General features: G+C 36.7%; 1 long non-coding RNA gene across 1 annotated transcript; it reads left to right on the top strand.

The window, feature by feature from the left end:
* The first annotated feature begins 19,811 nt into the window (after positions 1–19,811).
* On the top strand, positions 19,812–20,836 carry LOC142178568 (uncharacterized). The gene is made up of 3 exons (XR_012706820.1): positions 19,812–19,970; positions 20,075–20,133; positions 20,315–20,836. It is a non-coding gene; the product is annotated as an uncharacterized LOC142178568 (long non-coding RNA).
* Positions 20,837–22,945: the final 2,109 nt, after the last annotated feature.

Raw genomic sequence — 22,945 nt, 5'->3', positions numbered from 1 at the left:
ATTAGTCATTATGAAGCGTCTTAATGGAACTGTCACTTCGTGACTAGTACAGCCGTATGAAAAGAACCCTAAAAGGCGCTGAGAAACTGCAGAGCCAACCGTAAGAAGCCACATGGCATGGTTTAAATAGATGTGACAAACGACATATTGATTCTGAAAAAGACATGGTGGTACTTGAGAAACAGCGGCGAAGAATTCCTGCCATAAAAACTTACCACTTCCTGAATACTCAGTTGAGAATATTCAAAAAGTGGGGGGACTATCTGTATTGGTGGAAAAAAGATATGACACGTGGAACATCAGTAAGCTGACGAGGCATGACACGTGGAGCATCGATATAGTGACAAATGGCATTCTCAATTAACTAAATTAAGAATGCGTGGAAAGTATGGGAGAAACACCCATGAGGTAACATAAGAGAAAAGAACTGAGCCTGACAGTTGTCAAAAGAGAAACGGGGATGAAATGAATGAAGACTGCAAAGAAGGGAAGATACACGAACTTGAAGTAAATAAGGAAGGGGAATCAAGAGCAGTTATAAGGAATCTTTAGTCATAAATATGCCAGTCACGGTTATCTACAGTAATAGGCAATCAATATAATTAATGCCCCCTTAATTAGTTCAAATTAAGTATGAGAACCATTATGATTGCATGCTCCTATATAAGGATAAAAATTTTCTTTGTAAGGACAAGTTACGATTATCACTGAAATACATACTATAATTCTTTGCTTTGTGCATTAAGGTTTTCAGCCTTAATTTTGGGGACTGGTTGCCAGTCTATTCCTTATTTTTCTTGGCAAATCATCTCCATCGCTTTTTTTTATTCTTCCTAAGTTTATTGGGAAAGTGAAGTAAATTTTGGTTATCAGTAACCCGTTTTCTTCTAAATATTGACTTTGACCGAGAACTCAATTTTTGGTTAAACAAGTACTCATGTGACGAAAGTTCCCATACTTACTAGTAATTAAGTAAATATAATTCCTAACCTATAGTTGTACATTGCTTCTGCTAAGAAGTGCTTAATATACATAATTCCAATAGTGGTTTGTTGTGATGACCCAAAATATTATTTTTAAATTTAATAAGTAATTCTGTATTCTAAGACCTTGAAAAGAACTATTTTTCATTTCTCGACCTGCGTGTGCAGTCCAAAAAAAATTTCGGGAAGTTTTCATGTGAAAAATAGATTAAAATATGAAATAGAGCTTTAAAACTCAACTGAGTTGACTTTAGTCAACATTTTTAGCAAACGGACCCGGATCAGTATTTTGATAATTCCTGTAGGTCCGCATCGTTATTTGGGACTTGGGCGTATTCCCGAAATTGAATTTCGAGGTCCCTAGCTCGAGATATGGAATTTTGATGAAAAATTAAAAGTTTAAAAGCTTAATGATTTTTAAGAATTTACTGATGTTAGATTTATTGACAACGGGTCCGTATTTTGGTTATGGAGCCCAGTATAGGTCCACTATAATATTTATGACTTGTCTACCTAATTTGGTGAGAATCGGAGTTGATTTGACGTGATTCGGACGTCCGGTTGTAAAAATATAAGTTTTAAAGTTTTCTTGAAAATTTTCTTTGATTTGGTGTCCGATTCGTAGTTCTAAGTGTTATTTTGGCGATTTGATCGTGCGAGCAACTTCGTATGATGTTTTAAAACTTGTGTCCATATTTGGTTTGGAGCCCTGAGGGTTCGGGTGAGTTTCGGATAGGCTACGGGATGATTTCGGACTTAGGAAATCTGGTTTTCTGCAGACTTTGAGCTTCTAGTATTTCCTTCATCGCGTTCGCGAATGTACTCTCGCAAAAGCGAAGAGCAAACTGAGCTGGCCGAATTTTCCTTCTTCGCGAACGCGAAGATTGGACCGCGAACGCGAAGCTAGGGGGACTTTACCCTTCGTGAACGGGACAAGCTCAACGCGAATGCGAAGCTTTAGAGGGAATTAATTCCTATGATTCGTATTGAGTATATTTAATTGTTTGTGAATAGATTTGAAGCTTTCGGAGATAAATTTAAAAGGAAAAGCTGTGGTTGAATAATTGATTGGAATTTGCAAAATGAGGTAAGTGTCGTGGTTAACCTTGACTTGAGGGAATAGAACCCTTAAATTATTTGTTATGTGAATTTCATGTGAACGACATATAGGCGAGTTGACGAGTGTCTATACGTCGTCAAATTAGTTGTTTGCCTGCTTACTTAAAAAATCATAGATTATTTTAAATCATAAATTAATTATTATAATAATTGTTTCTCTCCTATTCTCTGTCAAATATTAATTTTGAATTCCTGCATTAATTGTTACATGCTATTTGAATTATGTGTTTTAATTATTATTTTACATTTAGCATATTTCCTTCATCGCGTTAGTGAATGTATTCTCGCGAACGCGAAGAGCAAACTGAGCTGGCCAAATTTTCTTTCCTCGCGAATGCGAAGATTGGACCGCAAACGCGAAGCTATGGGGACTTTACCCTTCGCGAACGCGACAAGCTCAACGCGAAGGCGAACGCGAAGCTTTAGAGGACTGGGAGAGGGGTCAATTGTCCTTATACGCGAACGCGAGCACTGGAACGCGAACGCGAATGCCAGGGGGAAAATCCTTCGCGAACGCGAAGGAGGACTTGGGAACGCGAAAGCCACTGGCTGCTACTCATCGCGAATGCAACAGGCCCTTCCCGAACGCAAAGAAGTCCTGACCACTGTGACCTAAAACAGAACCAAAACGGGAGTTTTCCCATTTTTCACAAACCCTCAATTATAACACGGCTTAGGGGTGATTTCAAAGTAGTTTTTCACGATTTCGAACTGGATAAGTGTTCTTTATCATATAGTGATTGTATTTCATAAATCTAAGCCTATATTCATCATTTATTTCGGATTTAGATGGAAGAAATTAGAATTTTTGTAAAACTTTCCAAAAACGAAAATTTTCGATTTGAAGGTCCATTTGACATCGGAATTGGATAATTTCTGTATGGTTGGACTCGTCTCAGAATAGGTGTTCGAATTTTATAAGTTTTTCCGGGATTTGAGACGTAGGTTCCATTGCCGAATATTTTAATGAATTTCGGATTTTTATCCGCAAAATTTGTAAATTCATATAAAATTACTTCCTATGATTCATATTGAGTATATTTAATTGTTTGTGAATAGATTTGAAGATTTTAGAGACAAATTTAAAAGAAAAAGTTGTAGTTGAATAATTAATTGAAATTTGCAAAGCGAGGTAAGTGTCGTGGTTAACCTTGACTTGAGGGAATAGAACCCTTAAATTATTTGTTATGTAAATTGCACGTGAATGACATATAGGCGAGGTGACGAGTGTCTATACGTCGTCAAATTAATTGTTTGCCTGCTTACTTGAAAAATCATAAATTGTTTTAAATCATAAATTAATTATTATAATAATTGTTTCTCTCCTATTCTTTGTCAAATATTAATTCTTGAATTCATGCATTAATTGTTACATGCTATTTGAATTAGGTGTTTTGATTGTTATTTGACATTTAGCATATTAAATATTAAACTGCCTATTTTCTTCCTGATTTCCATAATAATTTGCTATTTGTCATTGTTTATTTCATGATTAAATCATAATTATTGTATGCTTGTTGTCTTATAATTTTAAATTAATTGTTACATTTATTGGAAAAATTTCTTCTATAAGAATTGGTAAATGAATATGTTGGAGGAACGTGTTGCACGCTGCAACAGGATTGATTATAATGAATATATTGGAGGATCGGGTTGCACGCCGCAACAGACTTATTAAAAATCCATACTGGAGGATCGGGTTGCACGCCGCAACAGAATTAATTATAATGAATATATTGGAGGATCGGGTTGCACGCCGCAACAGACTTATTAAAAGTCCATATTGGAGGATCGGGTTGCACGCCGCAACAGACTTATTAAAAGTCCATATTGGAGGATCGGGTTGCACGCCGCAACAGACTTATTTAAGAGTCTATATATACTTGATTGAAATAAATATATGACAAACTTGATTAAAATAAATATATTGTGAGAGCGGATTGCACGCTGCAACAGAATTGAATGTGAATATATTATGAGAGCTGGTTGCACTGTAACAGAATTGAATATGAATATATTGTGAGAGCGGGTTGTACGCTGCAACAGAATTGATGGAAATGACAATTTGTTATGATTGCTGAGTTGGCTTCAATTATTATAAATGAATTACCTGATTTATTTCTATTATTGTTGTTGTTACTAATATTGCGTACAAGTAATGTAAGTGACCTGCCTTAGCCTCGTCACTACTTCGTCGAGGTTAGGCTTAGCACTTACCAGTACATGGGGTCGGTTGTACTGATACTACACTCTGCATTTCTTGTGTAGATTTTGGAGTTGGTCCTAGCGGCGTACCATAGACTTGCTCGGATTTCAGCTACTCATAGGAGACTTGAGGTATAACTGCACGGCATTCGTAGTTCTGAAGTCCCCGTCTTCTTTACTTTAGCTGTGTGTTTGTTTCCAGACAACTTTATTTTATTCAGACCTTTATTTGTATTTATTCTAGAAGCTCGTGCACTTGTGACACCAATTCTGGGATGGTATTTAGACACCGTTGTATTTATGAATTATTTCATTATATTTCAAACTTTGCTTCCGCTTTTGTTTCCTTGATTATTAATAAGGTAAGGATTGTTTAAAAATTAGTTAATATTATTCTAACGTTGGCTTGCCTAGCAAGTGAAATGTTAGGTGCCATCACGGTCCGAAGGTGGAAATTTCGGGTCGTGACAGTTGGTATCAGAGACTAGGTTACATAGGTGTCACGAGTCACGAGCAAGTTTAATAGAGTCTGAAGGATCGATACGGAGACGTCTGTACTTATCTCTCAGAGGCTATGAAGTTTAGGAATAATATCACTTCTTTCTTATTTTGTCGTGCGATTTTATTCTATCGTCGATGATTTAACCATTCTACTCTTATTCTCTCGCAGATAGTGAGAACACGTAATACCTCTACCGATGGACAGGGACCAGAACCCCCGGTGGCAACTATGGCCAGGGGTAGAGGTCGAGGCCGAGGTCGTGCTAGAGGCCGAGGCAGAAGTCGAGGTAGAGCTCAGTCCAGAGCTCGAGCAGCTGCACCTGTTGTAGAACCTCAGGTAGACCTTCAGGAGGAGGTCCCAGTTCAGAATGTACCAGTTGGACCAGTTCAGGTCCCAGAAGGATTCATATCCACTCTAGTGCTTCAGGACGCTCTAGTACGATTGGTGAGTCTTATGGAGGGTGTGGCCCAGAATGGTACATTTCCAGTGGCACAAGCCGTCTCATAGGCTGGGGGAGGAGCACAAACTCCCACTACTCCCGCTTCGGAGCAGATGGCTCCCCAAAATCAAGCTCCAGCAGCCCCGTTAGTTGGGGTAGTTCAGCCAGTTATTGCGGCACAGATCGGTGATAGGCCCTCCATGTCTTTTGAGGCCTTATTGAGACTGGATAAGTTTACCAAGCTCTTTCCAGTTCACTTCAGTGGTATACCTTCTGAGGACCCACATGATTATCTTGAACGCTGCCATGAGGTGCAGCGAAACATGGGTATAGTTGAGACCAATGGGGTTGATTTTGCTATATTTCAGATGACGGGTTCCGCCAAGAGGTGGTGGAGAGATTACACATTGACCGACCAGTCGGATCGCCTACACTTACATGGGAGCAGTTCTCACAGCTATTTCTGGAAAAGTTCCTCCCTATCACACTGAGAGAGGAATTCTAAAAGCAATTTGAGTGTCTACAGCAGGGCAGTATGACTGTTACTCAGTATGAGTCCTGTTTTGTGGATTTGGCCTGTCATGCTCTCCTTTTACTACCTACGGAGGAAGAGAGAGTGATGAGATTTATTGAGGGACTCACTCACCCTATCAGACTTTAGATGGCCAAGGAGACCGGAAGTGAGATTTCTTTTCAAGCGGCTGCTAATGTCGTAAGGAGGATCGAGATGGTTCTTGCACAGGAGAGATGACAGAGGTCCGATAAGAGGCCTCGTCAGTTCGGTGGTTTCAGTGGTGCCTCTTCTGGAGGCAGAGGTAATTTTGGTAGGGGTCATCCTCCCAGACCGTTTCATTCACCACTTCATGTATCTCCTGGTGTTTTAGGGAGTCATGGTCCTATTATGACTTACTCTGGTTAGCTATTATTTAGTGCACATTCAACTCCTATCAGTGCACCACCACTCTAGAGTTACTATAGTGGTTATCCGGCCCATTTGGGTCAGCTTCAGCTTCAGCATCCACGGCATCAAGATGGGTGCTATGAGTGTAGGAACATTGGTCACATCAGGAGGTATTGTCCTAGATTGGCGAGTAACAGATCTCGACAAGATTCTCGTGCCATCATACCGGCACTGGTTGCTTCACCACCTGCTCAGCCAGCTAGAGGTAGGGGTCAAGCAGCTAGAGGTGGAGGTCAGGCTATTAGAGGTGGAGGTCAGTCCATTAGAGGTGGAGGTCAGACCGTTAGAGGTAGAGGCCAGCCAGTTAGAGGCCATCCCAGGGACGCAGTTCAGAGTGGTGGGGCCCAGCCCCGATTTTATGCTTTTCCAGCTAGGCTTGAGGCCGAGTCATCTGATGTTGTGATCACAGGTATTATTTCAGTTTGCCATAGAGTTGCTTCAGTTCTATTTGATCCAGGATCTACTTATTCCTATGTGTCCTCCTATTTTGCTTCATATTTGGTTGTGCCTTGTGATTCTCTGAGTGCTTCTGTGTGTGTATCTACACCTGTGGGAGACTCTGTTATAGTAGATCATGTCTATCTTTCATGTGTGGTTACTATTGGTAATCTTGAGACTAGTGGGGATCTCTTCTACTTCTTGATATGGTAGATTTTGATGTCATCTTGGGTATGGATTGACTGTCCCCTTATCATGCTATATTGGATTGTCATGCCAAGACAGTGACCCTAGCTATGTCGGGGTTACCTCGGTTAGAGTGGAAAGGAACTCCTGGTCATTTTGCTTGCATGGTTGTTTCTTATATGAAAGCTCGTCGTATGGTAGAGAAAGGGTGTCTAGCCTGTTCTGCTTATATTCGCGATCCCAGTGCGGATGTCCCTTCTATGGACTCAGTACCAGTTGTTCGTGAATTTCCAGAAGTATTTCCTGCAGATTTGCCGGGGATGCCACCCGATAGAGATATTGACTTCTGTATTGATTTGGCTCCGGGCACTCAGCCCATTTCTATTCCACAATATCGTATGGCCTCGCCGGAGTTGAAAGAATTGAAAGAGTAGTTACAAGACTTGCTTGATCAAGGATTCATTAGACCTAGTGTCTCGCCCTGGAGTGCACCAGTATTATTTGTGAAGAAGAAAGATGGCTCTATGCGGATGTGTATAGATTATCGGCAGTTGAACAAGGCCACTATCAAATACAAATATCCGCTGCCAAGAATTGATGACTTATTTTATCAGCTTCAGGATGCCAAGGTATTTTCGAAGATCGATTTAAGGTCTGGCTACGATCAGTTGAAGATTAGGGCATTTGATGTCCCTAAAATAGCTTTTCGAACTCGGTATGGGCATTACGAATTCCTAGTGATGTCATTTGGGTTGACAAATGCCCCAGCAACATTTATGGATTTGATGAATCGGGTGTTCAAGCCTTATTTGGATTCTTTTGCGGTTGTATTCATTGATGATATCTTGATTTATTCCAGCAGTCTAGGGGAACATGAGCAGCATCTTCGAAGTGTGCTTCACACCTTGAAGAATAATCAGTTATATGCCAAGTTTTCAAAAAGTGAATTTTGGTTAGACTCAGTTGCCTTTTTGGGGCATGTTGTATTGGCAGAAGGTATAAAGGTGGATCCTAAGAAGATTGAGGCTGTTCAGAATTGGCCTAGACCTACTTCAGTTACAGAGATCCAGAGTTTCCTGGGTTTAGTAGGTTATTATTGTCGGTTCGTGGAATGGTTTTCATCTATAGCAAGTCCATTGACCAGATTGACCCAGAAAGGTGTCCCATTCAGATGGTCAGACGAGTGTGAGTTGAGATTTCAGAAACTCAAGACTGCTTTGACTACGACGCCAGTGTTGGTATTACCCACAGGTTCAAGATCGTATACAGTATATTGTGACGCATCTCACATTGGGCTTGGTGCAGTATTAATGCAAGATGGCAAGGTAATTGCATATGCATCGCGGTAGTTGAAAGTGCATGAGAAGAATTATCCTGTTCATGACTTAGAATTGGCAGCCATTGTTCATGCGCTGAAGATTTGGAGGCATTACCTCTACGGTGTCTCGTGTGAGGTATTTACTTATCATCATAGCCTTCAGTATCTACTCAAACAAAAGGATCTTAATTTGAGGCAGAGAAGATGGTTGGAGTTGTTAAAAGACTATGATATCACCATTTTGTATCACCCCGGAAAGGCCAATGTGGTGGCCGATGCTTTGAGTAGAAAGGCTGTGAGTATGGGCAGTCTTGCATATATTCTGGTTAGTGAGAGGCCATTAGCTGCAGATGTTCAGACTTTGGCTAATCAGTTCGTGAGGTTAGATATTTCAGAACCCAGTCGGGTTCTAGCTTTCACAGTCGCTCGGTCTTCTTTATATGAGAGCATCAGAGAGAGGCAGTATGATGATCCTTATTTACTTGTCCTTAAGGACACGGTGCGGCACGGTGATGCCAAACAGGTTACTGTAGGGGAAGATGAAGTTCTGTGAATGCAGGGCCGTATTTGTGTGCCTAATGTGGATGGGCTTCGTGAATTAATTCTTGAAGAGGCACACAGTTCCAGGTATTCTATTCATCCAGGTACCGCTAAAATGTATCAAGATTTGCGGCAACATTATTAGTGGAGGAGAATGAAAAAAGATATAGTTGCATATGTAGTAATTGTCAGCAAGTTAAGTACGAGCATCAGAGACCTGGTGGTTTGCTTCAGAAGTTAGAAATTCCTGAGTGGAAGTGGGAACGTATCACTATGGATTTTGTTGTTGGGCTCCCACGGACTCAGAGAAAATTTGACGCAGTTTGGGTCATTGTGGACAGGTTGACCAAGTCAGCACATTTCATTCCAGTGGCAGTTATCTATTCTTCAGAGAGGTTAGTTGAAATTTACATTCGTGAGATTGTCCGCCTTCACGGTATGCCCGTGTCTATTATTTCAGATCGAGGTACACAGTTTACCTCATATTTTTGGAGGGCTGTACAACGTGAGTTAGGCACACGGGTGGAGTTGAGTACAGCTTTTAATCCACAGACAGACGGACAGTCAGAGCGCACTATTCAGATATTGGAAGATATGCTCCGCGCTTGTGTTATAGACTTTGGAGGTTCTGGGGATCATTTCTTGCCACTTGCGGAGTTTGCTTATAATAATAGCTACTAGTCGAGCATTCAGATGGATCCATATGAGGAATTATACGGAAGGCGATACCGATCGCCAGTTGGTTGGTTTGAACCGGGAGAGACTCAGTTGTTGGGTATCGATTTGGTACAAGATGCCTCGGATAAGGTCAAGATTATTCAGGATCGACTTCGCACAGCTCAGTCTAGGAAAAAGAGTTATGCCCACCGTAAAGTTCGTGATATTGTATTCATGGTTAGAGAAAGAATATTGTTCCGAGTTTCACCTATGAAAGGTGTAATGAGGTTCGGAAAGAAGGGCAAGTTGAGCCCTAGGTATATCGGACCCTTTCTTGAAAGGGTGGGTGAAGTAGCCTACAGGCTTGCATTACCACCTAGTTTATCAGCGGTTCATCCGGTGTTCCATGTGTCTATGCTCCGAAAATATTATGGTGATCCGTCCCATGTGTTAGATTTCAGCTCAGTCCAATTGGACAAAGATTTGACTTACGAGGAGGAGACGGTGGCTATTCTAGCCCGGCAGGTCCGACAGTTGAGGTCTAAGAGTTATCCTTCAGTTCGGGTGCAATGGAGAGGTCAGCCGGTAGAGGCATCTACCTAAGAGTCCGAGTCGGACATGCGGATTACATATCCACACTTATTCACCAGCTCAGGTACCTTTTTCTAACTCCGTTCGAGGACGAACGCTTGTTTTAGAGGTGGAGAATGTGATGACCTAAAATGTCATCTTTAAATTTAATAAATAATTCTGTATTCTAAGACCTCGAAAAGCACCATTTTTTATTTCTCGACTTGCGTGCGCAGTCCGAAAAAATTTTCGAAAAGTTTTCATGTGAAAAATGGATTAAAATGTGAAATAGAGCTTTAAAACTCAACTGAGTTGACTTTAGCCAACATTTTTAGCAAACGGAACGGATCAGTATTTTGATTATTCTGGTAGGTCCGCATTATGATTTGGGACTTGGGCGTATGCCCGGAATCGAATTCCGAGATCCCTAGCTCGAGATATGGAATTTTGATGAAAAATTAAAAGCTTGAAAGCTTAATGATTTTTAAGAATTTATTGATGTTGGATTTATTGACAGCGGGTCCGTATTTTGGTTCCGGAGCCCGGTATATGTCTACTATAATATTTATGACTTGTCTGCAGAATTTGGTGAGAATCAGAGTTGATTTGATGTGATTCGGACGTCCAGTTGTAAAAATATAAGTTTTAAAGTTTTCTTGAAAACTTTCTTTGATTTGGTATCCAATTTATAGTTCTAGGCATTATTTTGGCGATTTGATCGCTCGAGCAAGTTCGTATGATGTTTTAGAACTTGTGTGCATATTTGGTTTGGAGCCCCGAGGGCTCGGATGAGTTTCGGATAGGCTACGGGATGATTTCGGACTTAGGAAATCTGGTTTTCTGCAGACTTTGAGTTTCTAGTATTTCCTTCATCGTGTTCGCGAATGTACTCTCGCGAATGCGAAGAGCAAACTGAGCTGGCCGAATTTTCCTTCTTCGCGAACGCGAAGATTGGACCGCGAATGCGAAGCTATGGGGATTTTACCCTTCGCGAACGCGATAAGCTCAACGCGAACACGAAGCTTTAGAGGGAATTAATTCCTATGATTCGTATTGAGTATATTTAATTGTTTGTGAATAGATTTGAAGTTTTCAGAGACAAATTTAAAAGGAAAAATTGTGGTTGAATAATTGATTGAAATTTGCAAAACGAGGTAAGTGTCATGGTTAACCTTGACTTGAGGGAATAGAACCCTTAAATTATTTGTTACGTGAATTGCATGTGAACGACATATAGGCGAGGTGACGAGTGTCTATACGTCGTCAAATTAGTTGTTTGCCTGCTTACTTGAACAATCATAGATTGTTTTAAATCATAAATTAATTATTATAATAATTGTTTCTCTCCTATTCTTTGTCAAATATTAATTCTTGAATTCCTGCATTAATTGTTACATGCTATTTGAATTATGTGTTTTAATTCTTATTTTATATTTAGCATATTAAATATTAAACTGCATATTTTCTCCATGATTTTCATAATAATTTGCTATTTGTCATTGTTTGTTTCATGATTAAATCATAATTATTGTATGCTTGTTATCTTATAATTTTAAATTAATTGTTAGATTTATTGGAAAAATTTCTTCTATAAGAATTGGTAAATGAATATGTTGGAGGAGCAGGTTGCACGCCGCAACTGGATTGATTATAAATGAATATATTGGAGGATCGGGTTGCACGCCGCAACAGACTTATTAAAAGTCCATATTGGAGGATCCGGTTGCACGCCGCAACAGACTTATTAAAAGTCCATATTAGAGGATCGGGTTTCACGCCACAACAGACTTATTTAAGAGTCTATATATACTTGATTGAAATAAATATATGACAGACTTGATTAAAATGAATATATTGTGAGGGCGGGTTGCACGCTGCAACAGAATTGAATGTGAATATATTGTGAGAGCGGATTGCACGCTGCAACAGAATTGAATGTGAATATATTGTGAGAGCGGGTTGCACGCTGCAACAGAATTAAATATGAATATATTGTGAGAGCGGGTTGCACGGTGCAACAGAATTGATGAAAATGATAATTGGTTATGACTGCTGAGTTGGCTTCAATTATTATAAATGAATTACATGATTTATTTCTATTATTGTTGTTGTTACTAATATTGCGTACAAGTAATGTAAGTGACCCGCCTTAGCCTCGTCACTACTTCGTCGAGGTTAGGCTCAGCACTTACCAGTACATGGGGTCGGTTGTACTGATACTACACTCTGCACTTCTTGTGCAAATTTTAGAGTTGGTCCCAGCGGCGTACCATAGACTTGCTCGGATTTCAGCTACTCATAGGAGACTTGAGGTATAACTGCACGGCGTTTGTAGTTCTGAAGTCCCCGTCTACTTTACTTTAGTTGTGTGTTTCTTTTCAGACAACTTTATTTTATTCAGACCTTTATTTGTATTTATTCAAGAAACTCGTGCACTTGTGACACCAATTCTGGGATGGTATTTAGATACCGTTGTATTTATGGATTATTTTACTATATTTCAAACTTTGCTTCCGCTTTTGTTTCCTTGATTACTAATAAGGTAAGGATTGTTTAAAAATTGGTTAATATTATTCTAACGTTGGCTTGCCTAGCAAGTGAAATGTTAGGCGTCATCATGGTCCGAAGGTGAGAATTTCGGGTCGTGACATTTGTATGACTACCAAAACGTTGTACCCTGTCACTTATACCCCTATGGTCCATTTTAATTGATTTTTTGGTTGTTTTTCACACATATTAATGAATTCACTTTTTAGCATTAATTAATAATAAAATTGACCGTATTAACCTTAATTTATTCATTGGAAATACAACAAATACCCATAGGCTCTTTACTCCAAGGAAAACTTTGGAAAAAAGAAGTTAATTCTTTCTTGATATCTGGAAAAAATCAAATATTACAATAACAACAACAACAATAACATACACAGTATAATCCCACAGGTGGGGTCTAGGAAGGATAGTGTGTACGCAGACCTTACCCTTACCTGGAGAGGTAGAGAGGCTGTTTCCGATAAACCCTCGACTCAAGAAAAGTTGGAAAGGGAGAACAAGGAAGAAGAAGAAGAAAGAGGGGGGAGAACAAAAGAAGAGGGAGAAAAAAGACGATAAGGAAAAAGAGGAGAAAAAGTAGCATCCGATAGTAACAATCAGGGAGCAACAATTTTCAGTAAAAGGGGAGAAAGAGTAGCGAATATTGTGGAACCAAAAAAAGGCTAAAAAATCAATTAAAATGGACCGAAGGAAATATATGTTATCAACATTTTCTTTGTATTTCTTACTATAACTTCTAATTGATATAGAAAAAAGCCCTTTTCAGAGGAAAAAACCTTTTTCATAGGAAAACATATAATATTAAAAATAAGTACTTTGGAACAAAGGAAAATATGGATAAAATAAACTACTTTAGCTCATCAAATATATGAAAATATTTATAGGTTTTATGTAACGAATTCTTCGTAAAATATATGATAATCAATTTCAGTCTTCCAAAAGAACAACGGTTATGAGCAATAAATAAACGACTTGAAATGCTTGTAGACCATGTGTTAAGATCAAAATAATCATGCGTCATGCGCAAGCTAATAAACTATATTTTTAACGAAGATAAATCAGATATCAAAGGAGATATATACCAAAAAAAAAGACACAAATATTTAATGTTATTCGGTCTATTGACCTACGTCCAAATGAAGATATGAGCAATCCACTATATAAAAGAGAGTACAAAATATCCAGAGAATAAACTCATAAAGAGGCACACACATGTGGCAGGCTAATACTTGTCCCAAAAATTTTTCCTTTAAACAAGACTCTCAAATCCCTTAAGGATTACATTGTAGATGTTGCTAAATGAGAAGGAAGGATCCTCAATCTATAAAAATCCAAAACCTTTTCCTCCAAGAAAAAGGACTACCAAATATGGAAGAATTATATTTTCCTTTACGTAAAAGGCAAAACTAATTATGGTAAATATGTTTCCCTTTCCTTCAAGAGATAGGAAAATCAAATATAGTAAGAAAATTAGGACAAACACCTAACGATTCTCCCCCTTGGCCTAAATCTTTAGACAAAATAAACTTGATCCACCTTCTTCACGTGACCTTCAACAGGCCGCATCTCCAAATCTTCAACACAAAGTTTGTCTCAATGTGAGTAGTACTTTGGTCAAAATTCTCAGACAAAAATCATGATTACCGTATAATAGGTTGCGGCTAGAACTAAATCCGCCTAGATTAACCTGTCTTAAACATCACTCTAATACCACTGTTATATCGAGAAAGAGGCAACGCAAAAATAAAGAAGATAAAGAACACCAAATTTTAATGTGGAAAATCCTTCAAATCGAAGGTAAAAATCACAGGATCACAAAGATCCAAAAAGCTCCACTATAACAATAAGAGGGTTACAAAAGTTCTCCAAATTGGCTACACAACAAGTGCCAAATACGGAGCAACAAGAGCAACAAGAGCAACGACAGATCAAATGAAGAAAGAGGAGAAGTCACAAAACTGGAGCTACTATTAGGGGCTCGAAATCAGATGTTACTGGCCTCAAAATCCGATCTCCACCATTCAAATCAAATACCAAGATATTACGAACACTCGTTTTTGAGAGAGCATTCATCAAGAGAGAAGAAAGAAAAAATAGGGTTCATTTTGCTGCAGATTTTATTCCGCCCAGCCAACTTCAAATTGAGTTTTTTAATTCATTCATTGTTGGATCAGGCTAAAATTTTGACTGCACTCTGATGTGTTAAAGTCTTTCTAAGATTAATATCAATGAACATGAAATAATTCTCTAAAGTTTCTCTATTTATAGATAATGACTGGTGCTTTCTTTTAAAGCCAAAACCAACTCCAAATAGGAATAAAAATCGAATCCAATTCTAAATAGGAATGAAAACCAATAGAAAATAAGATTAGGTCATTGGGCCTTTGACTGGAAAATATGGGCATGGTCCCAACAAACTCCCTCTCCTGCCAAGGGGCCAAATATATCTTCAAGTAGAGTAACTATTTATAGGTTTTATGCTTGTCAATTGTTTGCAAAACTCACGCTTATCTACAACCAACACTTTCGTCAATATATCCGAAGGATTAGCATCAGTGTGTATCTTCTCAATCTCACTGACACTGCCCGTATTTAACACTCTAGTCGACAGGAGTATAAGATGAGAAAAAATCTTTTCTTGGTGTGACATACGAGGTAGCTCCAGAATCTACTATCTAACTTGTCTCATGGATATCAAATTGACGATGTTGTCATCATAAGCAAAAAGAAGGTCATCTCGAACAATAGCTACAATATTGTTCTTGTTATTTTTAGCTTTCTTTCGTTCTCTAGTGTCTTGCTTCAACTTGTGATTTTTTTTTTTGATATGTCGGTTGCACAAAAAAAATTGGTATTTGGACCTTGACTTACATCTGCTTTTACCTTTATTCCTCGAACCTCTTGTTTTATCTCTCTCGCAGTCTCCTGTAACCAAAACATCAGCTTGTGAGGATGAACACTGGGATTTTATCCTACTTCCTCATTCAACACACTACTTTTGGTATATTCCATAGTCATCTTACTACCACGAGCTAAATTTATCAAAGAAACACAAAGAGGTTTCCAAGAATCTGGCAGAGTATTAAGAAGACAAAGTCATTGTATCTCATCATCGAAATTAACTCCCATTCTAGACAGCTGATCAAGGACATACTGAAAATAATTTATATGATCAAAAATAGGGCTGCCCTCCTTATATTTAAATGTCATCAATTATTCAGCACGAACAACTTATTGTTCGCGGATTTTGAAGCATAAAGAGTCTCTACCTTTTTACATAATGATATTGCATGTGTCTCATTCACAATATGGTTGTGAACATTGTCTTCAGGCCATTGTCGTATATACCCATAGAATTGCTGGTGCTTGAAATCCCAATCTTCATCAGATATAGTCTCGGGTTTACGAGCTGCAAAAATAGGTAAATGCATCTTCTTCACGAACAATAAATTTTTCATCTTGCTTCTCCAAATATTATAATTGCTCACATTTAAATATATCATCTTACTCATATTTCCCTCCATTCGTAAAAAATCTTGGATTAATAATCAAGGCTCTGATTAATGATGAATGAAATGAATTTCATACTGGACCGGGATGAGATCCTTGATCTCAAAATAATCCTTGGGTCTAACTCACACCCCAAAAGTTAAGTCGAAGGAAGGAGGATTGCCCAAGCCTTATAAGGAGACCAAGGATCTTATCCCAGTTCGATGTGCGATTCATTCCATTTATCACCCCCTCACGCCCAGATCCGAACATTCTTTATCCGAGGTTCCAATGTCTATTCTAAAGCATGCACAATCATAGACCGGAGGTATTTTCACCACCCCTTCAATTGGCCGGGGGGATTCCGTCCTTCTTCTAGGGGACCACATCGACCCGTGTGCTTGGCTCTGATATCATGTCAAAATAAGCTTTGGGCCTACATTACACCCCAAAAAGCTAGCTCGAAGGGAGGAGGATTTTCCAAGCCTTATAAGGAGACCAGTGATCTGATCCCGGTCAGATGTGGGATTCATTCCATATATCACCATGAAAGGTGTAGCGTCTATAGAAGTAAAATTATAGTAACTAATTTTTTTTATTTCTGACTCGGTGTTTGCCATATGCTTTAAGGATCTGATTAATTCAGATTCGCGCCGTATAAGGTCTAGTAAAGGAGAAATGTTCCCTGTCATATTTATTTTTGATATCACTCAAACCTGAAACCTCTGATTAAAGGTGAAAGGGTTCTATTTATTCCATCACTTACCGTTGATGACCACAATTGATTGAGAATGAAATATTAATGATCCTCAAAGATTTTGGTGATTGATATTCAACTTAATGTATGCATATTTTGATGTATATTGTCTCGCATTTTGCTCATGTCTCGTAGATTTCGGATATATAATGTAATGATTTGTGCTAATTTATGGTATTTCTATGTGTAGGAATCATTCGGATGCGATTTGGGATGAAAGTGCGCGAATTGGAGCGAAAATGGGAGGAAAAGGCAAAAGTGCCCAGTTGAGCGCCACAGGCAGCGTGAGGCGCTACCTGTGGCGCACAAAACAAAATGCTGAAGAAGTTGAGAGCTAGGGCCAGCGCCCCACACCGCCCTGGGCGCTCAAGACGTGAAATTGTCCTATTTTGTCGGGGACTCGGTTATTTCGACCCCAAGATTCCCCAAACTCATATAAAAGTCAACACAAACCTATTTTGAGGGGGAGGACATTTTTAGAGTAATTTTGGACGAAGGGAAAGCACAGAGCCGCCGTGGAGGCCGGGTTTCATCTTTTCTTCCACCAAACTTATTAATTTTTATGTTTCTTTGTATGATTTATTATTTGGCTACCATGTCTATGTGGAGCTAAATTTCACGTTCTAGGGTTGTGGTTCTTCATGACTATTGTTATTCGGATATTGATTTTGCTTTCTTGATTTATCATATTGGTTTGTTTATTCAATCTTGCGCTTAATTATTTAATTGTTTGATCACCAATTGAATACTATCTACAAATCTAGAATTGAACTCGAAAATGGGAATTCTAGATTGCACATAAGATTGAGTAGAGCAAGTCCCTGGGCATCGGGGAACATATTCACGATTAGGATAGACATATACATATTTGCCTTGCTTGGTTGATGTACATGAATTATGAATGTGTTCTTGTTAGTTCTAATTCCATAGACATACATGCATTAGGTTAGCTTGAATAGGCGAGTAAGAACTCCACAGATTCTTACGAGCAATATTAACCCTGTCAACCAATGAACTAAATGAATTAGTTAGTCAATTCAATTGAAGAATACAATACGAATGTTAGATAGCCCATAACCCTAAATCGTTTTCATTACATTAATACATAAACATCTATTCTTCCTTTGTTCAAAGTTCATTATTTGTTTTCTTTTTATTTTAATTAGTTTGAAATCAAATACTTCTAGGTTTAATTCGTGTTTAGATAATAAGGATAGTCTAATTTAGTTAATAGTTAATCACAAGTTCTCGTGGGTTCGACATCCGACTTCTAGTCACTTTATTACTTAACGATCGCATATACGTGCATGTGCGTTTTGCCGCAACAGTGATAAACAATGAACGAAAAAGGATTAAGTAAGTACCTAGTAGATTCTTACCCGAAAAAAGATCTATCATCTGCAAAAGCAAAATGACAAATATTAGAAGTGATAACCCTAGCATCTAGCTAGTCACAAAACTTATGATATGGAAAGAATAATTAGAAGTGACTATTTGGAAAGTTCCACTTGTAATTAGATAATGTACATCATTTTCATATATAATTGATGTAGTTTCCACCATTCATGTCAAAGTTCATGCATCAGTATTAAAATGGAAGTTCCATGTAATTATAACAAGTTATATTAATGACGGGGATCTTTATATGTGATTCTGCCTCAAAAAAACTCTATTGAATATGTCCCGGAAATCATTCATGATACGTTCCACTAAGGCTTGACTTCTATTTAGTACTCATAGTTCACTTTTAATTGTTAAATATTCTAAAAATAAATTTTTATTTTTACTTATCACTTTTCGTATGAGAAGAATAATTTATTTTCTTGTGTTGCCCTTAGCATTAATTAATTATTCCAAATTATTTTTCAAATTCATTAAAACTATACACCAATTAATATGGGTATCATGATAAATTATACACTTTATTTATTATTTCTCAATTTACGTGAAAAATTTAAAGTGGATAAAATAAAAGTAAACGGAGGAATTACTAGTACTATTGAGACACATCATTATCCGGTCACCTTCCACTTGCACAGTGTGCTCATCCTTGTTCCCCATTTTGACTTAATAAATTTCCTCATCATACCTACCACTTAAACCTAAAGTCCATTGTCCCCCCCGTTTCATGTCAATGGTTCACACCCACATTAAATTTATACTTTCTCCGTTTTAATTTATGTGAACTCATTTGATTAGGCACGGAATTTAAGAAAAGAGAAAAGACTTTTGAACTTGTGGTGTATAATGAGGCACATATATTTTGTGTGACAATAAATCATTGCATAAAGATAAATTGTTTCCAAAGAAGAAAAATGGTCATTCTTTTTGGCACAGACTAAAAATGAAATAAGTTCACATAAATTGAAACGGAGGGAGTAGTATATAGAGTGACAATGTAAAAATTATTTATAAAATTATATCTTATTACATGTAATCTTTTTTTTTGATAAAAAATAATTAATAATCTAACAAAAATGATAATAACATGCTATAATAGGTTAAAATACACTGATAACCGTAAATAATATTCACATGGATGATATGTGTAAGCGAGGCAGAACTAGGTGGGTGGAATGAGGTTCAGCCGGAACCCTTTCGTCCCAAAATTATACCGTGTATATTAGGTCGATTTTTTCTATATATATATATATATATATATATATATATATATATATATATATACATGTTATATATTACATATTGAATCCCCTTAGCTTATTGCGTGTTTACTTCTTCTATTTTTTGAATCCTCTGCTTGGACAGATCCAATATCTTTTGAATATACCTTATATTTGTATTAGAAAATCCATTGCATATGTATAAATATTTAATTGTGACCTCAATAATTACTAAAATAAGCGTTCAGTGATAAAACTTATAAATTTTTTATACTGAGTTTCGTAAATCCTCCAATTATATGTACCTAATGGTGCACGTCTTTCATAACGTGGATATAAGTCACCTTTTTGACTTTGTGATTTGATTGCCGCAACCAATAGGTACACACAAAGTGCTTTCTTTTCATCTTGTGCTAGCTAGTGCGGATATGTCCACAATAAGAATAAGAATGTATAAAATGGGGCACTAGCTTGTCCTTGTTGCATTAAAGGGCTAGCTCATCATACTGATCAGAACAAAAGACTAGGAAAAGATTTATATTTTCGAGCCATGGCTGGCACTTCTCTTACTTTATTTCTGGTTTTTCTTTGTTTTTCTCAAATTATCTACTTGAATGCCGTTCCAATTACAAGTAATCTTTTGGTTTTCTTACTTAATATTAATTTTCTCTTCTTCTAGTCTCATTAAACGATCCTTTGATGATTGATTGTGTGTACATTCTGATTTTATTGTCAGGAAGCGCAAGTCTGGTATACAAATCTCAAGAACACAAGGTTTTAGAGAGTATGGAAATGGTACTTTTCAATCTTCTTACTTCCGAAAACAAAGTTTGAAAAGTATTGTAATTTCATATCATGCTTAGTTTTTTGCTATGTATTTCTTATGTTATTGGTGTTTATTATCTTATTTCTTGTTTCACCTGTTACCTTTGGAGTTATAGACTAATGGAAAATTTATGTATCTTCAAATCCTTAGGAGAAAATGGAGGAGAGTATGGAAATAGCTGATCATGCCATCATAAGAAGAATGGATGCTGAGCTTAATGATTATCCAGGTGCCGGTGCGAATAATCACCACACTCCAGGTCACCCTTAGAAAAAGAATGACATGCACAAATCGAGAAATGATACTCTGAGAAAGATTGTGTTGACTGCTAGCTAGTAATAGATACATATATATGTGCTTCAAATGTTTAGTAGTACTATTGTGTTAGGTAAAGTCACTAAAGTTCGCGTTTAATCCTAGTTATGATCGAAAAGCTAATAAGAGGGTTTATCTCTTTTGTTATATACGTAGTAGTACTAGTAATTTTATGTTAGAAGAGGAGAGAGGGATAGCTGAGAATTATTGAGGATTAACTACGTACGTTTCATAAGCTTTCTTTGAATGTTAATGATGTGATGAAATGAGAGTTGTGGTCATCATATGTACAGTTTAAAATTGTTATCCCTTTGATGAACTGACGTTATAATCAAAAGATTGAAGTTCTCTTCTCTAGTTTTTGTCTCCCAACATTTAACTTTTCGTTCTGTGTTTAACATTGCTTTGACATGCCAATCAGAAACTAACCTTGCTTCAGCGATCTCCTTATGGCTACATTAGGAAAAGGGAAGAATAGTAAGAATAAGGAAATTAATGAGAAAGTTACAGAAATTTCCAAAGTTAAATAGGGTTGAGATGAAAATTTTAATTTGGATCTTAGTTTGAATGATATATATAAATAGATAGCTTAGCCACAAGCATAGTTGGCATTCATTAATATTTTTTTTAAGTTTAGCTGCTTCAAAATCAACGTCAGACTTCATTAAATTTTAGACATATATATCAGAAGTTTGGGGCATGTCTGAAGTTAATCTTGGCATTCCACAAACTTCAGACATTGAAGTCAACAGATAATGCTATTAGGTTTCTCTATACACTAATCTATTGGTTTCCTTTGCTTTTAAACGATCCTTAATTTCCTTTTAAATGGAATCTCCAAATGTTTTTTTGTATTTGAGTAAATTTTATGAGTGATCATCCAACTTTGTACGCATTACACAAAAATCATTATTCTTTCTTTTGTTACATAAAAATCATTTTACTTTGCTTCACTTTTCACAAAACTAACTTTGGTCATTTTTTGTTAAAATTCCACCTAAAATGTGAGAAAATAACAAAAATGATCCTTATATTTTCGGGTAAGTTTAATATGCGCCCATAAATATACTCCTTAGTTGTTTTGATTCAATAAGGCTGTCAAAAGTGAGTACTTTTGGTTTTCGTAGAGTGTTTAACAAATTATAATTGATATTTTAATGGAAAATGCGAAAAAGAAATTACTATGGAATCACATTTAGAAGTGTATTTTTTTACAATTAGGACTATTTTTGACTTATTATAAGATTTTGCATAACTTTTTGAGTTGTAATATGCTATTTTAAAATTTACTTCTAGCATCTTGTCCATTTTTTATTTTACAGACTTCTGAATTTGACAAGTCCATCCCATCAAAGTATTTAGTCTTACTTGCAATTAGGTATAAGATAACTGAATTTTGTTGTTTCATAATTAATCATGTGGTAAGATATAAAATTCGTATATAAGGATTAACTCATTTTCAAGGTGAATATATGTTAGTTGCATTAAAGTCGATTTATGGTGATTGGTGAATTTGCGTTCATCCATTGGTTTGACTTTTGGAAAAATCACTAATTTTTTTTATCGAGTAAAGGATCAAATACTAACTATTTAATTTAGTCCGGAAGAGATGTGATTTGTTTGTATATATTGCAATAATAGACTAAAAAACTAAAGTGTGTCGTTACTTTCTTGTTTACTTTCCAATTAGTTTCAAACTTATAATATTTTTTATAGTAACTTTATGTTTAAGTTAGCAGAGCACCTATGATTTTTAATTTTTTTTGTCCATTACTGGATTTGACGGAACTATATTGGTGATTCTAGTTAATTAAATTTTAGTTTTTAGTATATTTAATAAGCAGAGTTTATAAATCTTTAATGAAAATTAAAAGCGCTCACTTTTGACAACCTTATGGGATCAAAATAGCTAAAGAGTATATTTAGGGGTCCAATTTGAATTTACCCCAAATATAAGGATCATTGTTTGTCATTTTCTCTCACATTTTAGGTGAGATTTTCACAAAAAATGATCAAAGTTATTTTTGTGAAAAGTAGAGCAAAGTAAAATGATTTTTATGTAACAAAAGAAAGAATTATGACTATGGAGTAACGAGCATAAATCTGAGTGACCACACATGAAATTTACTCTTTGTATTTAGAACGTAAAAGTATTTGTCACAATATTATCATTTACTCGCTATATTTTATTTTCACTTATTTCCACATAAATAATAATTAATTTAATCTAAATCATGGAGCTACAACTGAATTTGTATGCTCACCTCCAAAGACGTCATTTATGTAATAACTATGTACAATTAGAGGCGTATCTATGATTTTAAGAGTATGGGTGCACTATACTATCGTCTAACGTGACTCCTTCAAAATTTTGCTATAACAACTTACCGAACAAACCATGGTTAATACTATTATCATAAGAAAATATTATTTCGTTTACAATTATTTTTAACAAATTTTATACCT

This window comes from Nicotiana tabacum, chromosome 24, assembly GCF_000715075.1.
Source record: "Nicotiana tabacum cultivar K326 chromosome 24, ASM71507v2, whole genome shotgun sequence".
Taxonomy (NCBI): Eukaryota; Viridiplantae; Streptophyta; class Magnoliopsida; order Solanales; family Solanaceae; genus Nicotiana; species Nicotiana tabacum.
This window is presented reverse-complemented; position numbering and strand designations above follow the sequence as displayed.